Source organism: Callospermophilus lateralis, chromosome 2, assembly GCF_048772815.1.
Source record: "Callospermophilus lateralis isolate mCalLat2 chromosome 2, mCalLat2.hap1, whole genome shotgun sequence".
Lineage (NCBI taxonomy): Eukaryota > Metazoa > Chordata > Mammalia > Rodentia > Sciuridae > Callospermophilus > Callospermophilus lateralis.
Genome location: NC_135306.1, coordinates 5,079,182 through 5,085,604, shown reverse-complemented (window position 1 = coordinate 5,085,604; position 6,423 = coordinate 5,079,182). Strand labels below are relative to the sequence as shown.

Here is a 6,423-nt window from a genome sequence, read left to right as displayed (position 1 = left end):
TGCGCTCAAGAGGGATGGTTTATGGTCTCCCATCGCAGACAAAGGGGAGAAAGTATCCACAGTGAGCAACAACCTTGCTGGGGAACTGAACAATGTATCACTGGGGCTTCCTCTCCGCGCACCCATCACACCCTGCACGTTCCGACACAATGCGGGCTCGCGCTCCGCCGGGAGGCGCCGCAGTTCCAGGGGGCGGGGATCCGGCGCTCCGGCTCCCCCAGGCCCGGGCGCGGCCCCGCCGCCAGCCCCCTTCTGGGCCGCGCCGCCGCCCCCGCCGTCCTTCGCGCGCTCGCCCACCCCCGCGCGGGTCGCCCCCGGCCCCCGGCCCGCCCCTCGCGGCGCCCGCGCGCCCCGCCCCCGCGCCCCGCCCGGACCCCCGCCCGGCCCGCGGGCGGCGCGGGCGGCGCGGCAGGGGGCGCTGCGCGGGCCGCGGCGGCGGCGGGGGGCGGGGAGGCGAGCGCGGGCGGAGGCGGCGGCGAGACACAGCCGAGCTCCAGCGAGCGAGCGCGGAGGGAGGGAGGAGGCCGCGCGCGCCGGAGGCGGAGGCAGCGAGCAGCAGCAGGACGAGCACGGCGCCGCCGCCGCGCAATCCGCCGCCATCCCGCCGCCCCGCGCCCGCCGCCCGCCGCCCTCGCCGCCCCGACGCGCCCGCGGAAGCAGACCAGGTGGGCCGGGCGGCGCGGCGGGGGCGCGGGGCGGCGGCGGCCGCTTTGTCTCCGCGGCCGCCGACCTTTGTCCGCGGGCGCGCGGGCCGGGCGGGCTGCGGCGGGCGCGGGTCCGGCCTGCGCGGGCGGCGGCCTCGCCATTGTTGTGCGCCGCGGCCTGGGCGCGCGGCCGGGCCGGGCGGGGTCGGCGCGGGGCGGCGGCGGCCGTCGCGCCCCTCCCCCGCGGCCGGCGGCGGGCCCGCCTCCGGGGGCCGACCCCGGGGACCCCGGGGCGCTGACCGCGGCCGGCGCGGGAGGCTCGGGCCGGGCTGGTGGTCGGGGCGGCCGGGCCGCGCGGGGAGGGCCGGGCCGGGCCGCCCGCCGGCGTCGCGAGTGCGCGGACGGGTTATTTCCCAAACACCCAGTGCCCTTCTGCTAAAAATGTTTAATAATAAACAGGATGTCGCTCCTCGGGGCCTGCCAGATGGCTGGGCTTTTTTTCCCTCCTTTCCTTTTTCCCTCTCCTCCCTCCTAAGTAAGAAGCACAGCCCTGTTGAAATTGTGGGCCTCCCAGGATCGGATTTGCCTACGTAAAATTGGAAGGTGGTGTTTTCTTTCCTTTTCTTCTTCTTTTTTTAAATACCGGGGGAGGTCGGAGCCCACCTAGGTAAGAAGTGGTGTTTTTCAAGGCACTGGTGAGCTTGGAGGAAGTGGCAGGAGGGGGCTCCTCGGGAGTGTGTCATTTGCTAAATGGCTGACTGGGAGAAACCTTTAAAAACCTTTGGGAAGCCGGATGGGTAAACTTTCCCTACGATTTTTCTTTTCTTTAAGGGTTAGCATGCATTTTTGGTTTGGATTTCTACATTATCATCCGACTGGGTTTTGGAATCATCTCTCTGGAGTCTTTGCATGTTTTTTCCGAATCAATATCTGTGAACAGCGCTCCGGTTGGGTGGAACTGGAGGGCCCAGAATTTGGGATGCATCTCTAAACCCTGTGATCAATCTGGGGTTCTCTGAGTCTTCATTGGCATAAACAGGAACACAGCACTCCCCACCTCTTAGAATTGAGATGTTGATGTAGGGTCTGGCATGCAGTCGGTACTCAATGATTGTTCCTCCTGTAGCTTTTTGCATAACCTCTGTCCAGTCCTAGGAAAGAGGGGTGGCTACTTGTGGTGCCACCCATAGAACTGAGCTGTGCCTGAGCATGCCACAGGTGCTGGCCTGAGGCTTGGACAGGGGAGAAGGAATTCAAGAGACAAGACAATATTGGTCACTAAGTGCTGGGCCCCAGGGGGACAAGGATGGGAAAGGAACATTTGGAGCCTTCAAGAGCTTAGTGGACCTACAGTGTGTGGGAATAGGTCCCTGTCCATGGACCTGGGGTGCCTTCCCTGGATGAGTCATGTCCTACAGCTGGGTTTCAGGCAGAGTGGGACAGTGCTGAGATCCTTAGGCCAACAGACAGGAGCCTAGGGAGTCCTTCCTTTAGAGGGTAACTGCTTTCATTTAGAATTGGCAAATAATCACTTGGGGAGCCTCAGCCTGTTCAGGCAAGTGCGTCCCTTGGAGCCTGTGGAGCTGCTTCATGGTTCTCATTGGGTTACCTCCCACAGGTCTCGGAGGCTTGGCTCCTATGTCTGTGAAATGGGAATAATTATGCCTACCTTGGGCATCTTGTGGGGGCTCGTGGGAGCCTCATGCAAGATTTGTAGCAAAGTGTTTCCATCCATAGGAAGGTGATGAAAATGTAAGTTGTTTTTCTTGGTTACTTGTTTTTCTGGTTCTTTTCTTACAATTCCTGAGCCTTTTCTTGTGTTCTCCTGGTGTATGGAACTGTGACCTCCCTGCCTCCTATCCTGTGGCCAACAATGTTTGATATCTGATGATCATCCAACTGCTTGGGAGCCCCAGAATGGCTGAGAAGAGCTAGGAAGCTCAGGCACGTCTGGATTCTGCTGTTTATTGCAGACCATGGAAGGCCACAAGTGCTCACTGGAGACTGAGGCCAGTCTCAGCCACAAGTGAGGATAAAGACCGAAGTTGTCTCTTTCTTTCTCTCTTTCTCTCTCTCTCTCTCTTTCTGTACTGGGGATTGAACTCAGGGGCACTCATCCACTGAGCCACATTCCCAGCCCTATTCTGTATTTTATTTAGAGACAGGGTCTCACTGAGTTGTTTAGTGCCTCGCTTTTGCCAAGGCTGGCTTTGAACTCCTGATCCTCCTGCCTTGGCTTCCTGAGCCCCTGGGATTCCAGACGTGCACTACTGCACCTGGTGAATCTGAGCTTGTCTCTAGACCAAGCCTGTTCACCTAGTGGCTTGTGTAGGTTGTGGTTGTGCCGTCTGCTGGGGAATTTGCCTATGTTCCTTCCCACAACCATCTTGGTGGTTTTTGTAAACTGCTGTGGGACAGATGTCTCAGCAGGGTCATGTTTTCCTTTCATTTTTCCTCTGCCTCCTGGTCCATCCTCTCTGCCCTGCCCTGGTCTATTTGTTGCTGGAGGGTTAGGAAAGCGGGCAGGTGGCTGCCCCTCCCACCATGATTTCTAGTGCCTCTGAATTTGTTACCACTGAGCTCCTTGATGCTGTTTGCATGGTCCTGCTGGTGAGCCTGCCCTGTGCCTGTCCAGTCTCCACTGGGCCCAAGTGGGGAGGAAGAAAGCCTGGGTAGGAAGGGCCTGGGGGGCCTTGGGAGAGTGGAATTTCAGGAATGGCAGGTCAGGACGGTTCCTGCAGGGTCTGGCTGCCTTGGGCTTTGCTCAGGGAATTTCATTGTACCATTTGGTTGGCTTTTCTATCATCCTCCACCCTCTTTTGAATTTCAGTTCTCATTATTCCTGAAGGATTATTTTATTGTACTTTCAAGTTTTCTTTTTGCCTGCACAAAGTACTGACTCATGTTGCTGATGGCTGTATGCTGGTTATGTCTCATTATTCTACCATTTAAGATTGATCATTTTTGTGTTGGTTTCTATTTCAAACCAGAATAGGTTAGGAGGACCGCTGCCTCTATTTCTAAATTCAATAATGAGGCTTCTCTACTGTCAAAGGTGCACATCTTGTTCCAGGAGGGCAGGTGTTAATAGGGCCTCTCTCTACTAGATCTTAAAACAGTGCATTTCCCCTCCAAAAAATACTGTTGCCAGCAGACATCTGTTGGGCTTTGTGCTCTGAGTCTCTTGTTTTTGGTTTTTAAATACACTTTGTGTAGAAGTGCAGGGCCAGCTAGACCATCTTTTCAACTCATAGCTCGATTTCTTTTTAAGACACTGGGGCTTGGGCAGCCTCAGAGGCCCTGGGTCTGTCTTTTGGATAAAGGTGGCTGCCTTTGGTGCAGAAGGTGGGGGAGATGGAAGCGGGGAGCTCTCTGGTGAAGCAAAGTTGCTGGGGACCAGCTCCAGGTTTAAAAGGCACCCTTTAGATGGGGCCTCCTCCCTGGGGGATCACAGCCCTGGGCTTGCCCGTGATCCACTGTTTACATCGGTGGGTGGTGTGTGGGGAATCTCAGCAGTGGGAGGGAGGTTTGCCTCAGTGGCTTGGGCCAGACGCCTTGGCTGAGCTTTGTTCTCAGCTGTACTTGTTGATTTTCTGAGAAACGCTGTGCCAGAGCCCAGCCTCCGGGACGCTGCAGCCACACTGCTGTTGGGAGCTTTCCATGCAGCAGGAGGTGCCTGCAGACTGAAGTCCATCTCTGGTTGCTGGCCACCTGTCCACTCTGACATTATTGCTTCCCTCCTTTCCTGCCTCTGCAGCCAGTTCTGAAGCTCCAGCCTGTCTCCTTTCCTCTGTGTGGCACAGGCAGTGTCAATTGCACTTTTAATTCCCTTGTCCTGCAACTAATACTCCTTGAGCACCTGTTATTTGCCAGCCATTGTACAAGGCCCTTTAAGCATGTTTTCACCATTGGTAAAAGTAACGTGTCCTCTGGGAAAAATAAAAAAGAAAGATGCTTTAAGAATATGAAAATCAAGTGAAAATCACTTGGAGCCTCACCATCCACAGATAGCTGCAGTCAAGGCTCTGGTGTTTGTTTCCTGTATTTTCAAAACTGGAACAATTCTGTAAATGCTGTATACACAGTTGATACTAGCTTTTTGTTCTTAATGTCATTTTGTTCTTAATAAATTCTTAGTGTATTTCCCTGTTATTAAGAGCATGATGGTTTTGTAACTGCACAGTTGCTGTCTTATGGATGTGCCAAGGTTGATCCGACCCTTTGTGGGTGGGTGTTCAGGTTGCTGTTTTGGTTTCTCCCCTCACATGAGCCTGACTTTGCTGAGCATCCCCCACCCCATCCCCCATGCCCATGTTGTTCCACTTGCTGGTTGTCTTGCCGAGTGGATTGCTGAGGTCAGAGGGTCTGTGGGCTCTCCTCTGCACAGGGTCAGTTTTCTCCTTCAAGAGCCAGTGGGTCCTGGTGAAGTCTTTGAATGCGTGGCACTCTGGGTCTTGCTGCATTAACTGGTTTGAATCTGGACAAGTGTCTTATGCACTCATGTTCTGCGGACGCAGAGTCGGGAGGTTCTATAGGCTTTCCTCAGGAGCTCCTGGTCCAGTGGGTGGGGGGAAGCTCCTCCTTGAAGAGACTTTGGGGAACCCTCAGCCTAGCTGCCATCATCTCATCACTTTTTTTTTCTTTTTTCCTTCCTTTTTTTTTTTTTTTTTTGGTGGTACTGGGTATTGAACCCATGAACTCTCTACCACTAAGGTACATACAGCCCCATCCCTTTTTATTGTTTATTTTGAGACAGGTCCTCACTAAATTGCTGAGGTGGGCCTCCAACTTGTAATCCTCCTACTTCAGCCTCCCGAGTTGCTGGGATTACAGATATGCACCACTGCGCCTGGCTCTGCTTTTCTTTATAACACCTTTCACGACTTATAAATGCAGTTTTTAAGTTGTGGTTAAATTTACATAACATAAACTTTACTGTTTGCAAGCGTGCAGTTCGAGGCACGAAGCTCTGTTGCCACCACCAGCTATCTCCTGGTGTTATTGTCATCCCAGACTGGAAATATGCACCCATTAGGCACTAATCTTTGTCCCCCAGTCCCTGGCATCTACCACTCTGCTTCCCGTCCCTTCGGGTGGACTGCTACCGGTGCCCGTGCGAGTGGGCCACCTAGTACTTGTCATTTGTGTCTGGCTTATTTCATTTAGCATGTTTATAAGGCTCCTCTGAGTTGTAGCGTGTTTCTTGATTTCCTTCATCTCTTTAGGCTGAATAATATTCCACCACACGTATGATGCCACACTTGTTTATCCATCCATATATCTTTGGATGATGATTTGGAACAGTGGTGTTTTATTTATGGCCTGGTCCCCAACCCTGGGGAGTGAGCGCACCAGGGCCTGGGGTCCTGCTGCTTCCCACCTCACTTCCCACCTCACCCTGCCTGGGTCACTGTGCACAGATGAGCCCTCCAGGACCAAGCCCCGCTCACCTGGGGAGGGCATTCTGGGATATCTAGCAGGCGTGAGAGAAGCACCTTTTGAAAGTAGTATGCCGAGACCTGGAAGATGAAATTGTGTACAGGAGTTGAAATCAGAAGCTCTGGGCCCCCGAAGAGAGCTTGTGGGTCAGCCACCTTTCCAGGTGACCAGGCCTTTTGTGGATGTTATGCAAGGACTGGTAAGGCCTGGGCCAGAGAGCCCAGTGTGCTTCAGGCTCATCCCTTTGTACAGAGTGATGAGATGGACTGCAGGACCCAGTGGAAAAGGGGTCATCTCCAGCCCCTTTCCCTGGTTCCTTTGTGTCTCCAGAGCTTTTTTT

At 54.6% G+C, this 6,423-nt stretch overlaps 1 protein-coding gene across 14 annotated transcripts in view; it reads left to right on the top strand.

Moving 5' to 3' along the window:
- The first annotated feature begins 438 nt into the window (after nt 1-438).
- Prrc2b (proline rich coiled-coil 2B) overlaps nt 439-6,423 on the top strand; it is a 78,635-nt gene continuing 72,650 nt past the window's right edge. For 12 of the 14 annotated variants that reach the window (XM_077108783.1, XM_077108787.1, XM_077108794.1 and 9 more), the window contains exon 1: nt 439-665. The gene's annotated coding sequence lies outside the window, so the exon portion shown is untranslated. Of the gene's footprint in view, nt 666-1,109; nt 1,248-6,423 lie in introns of those variants that run through there. The other 2 variants (XM_077108795.1, XM_077108784.1) reach the window with 2 other exon arrangements.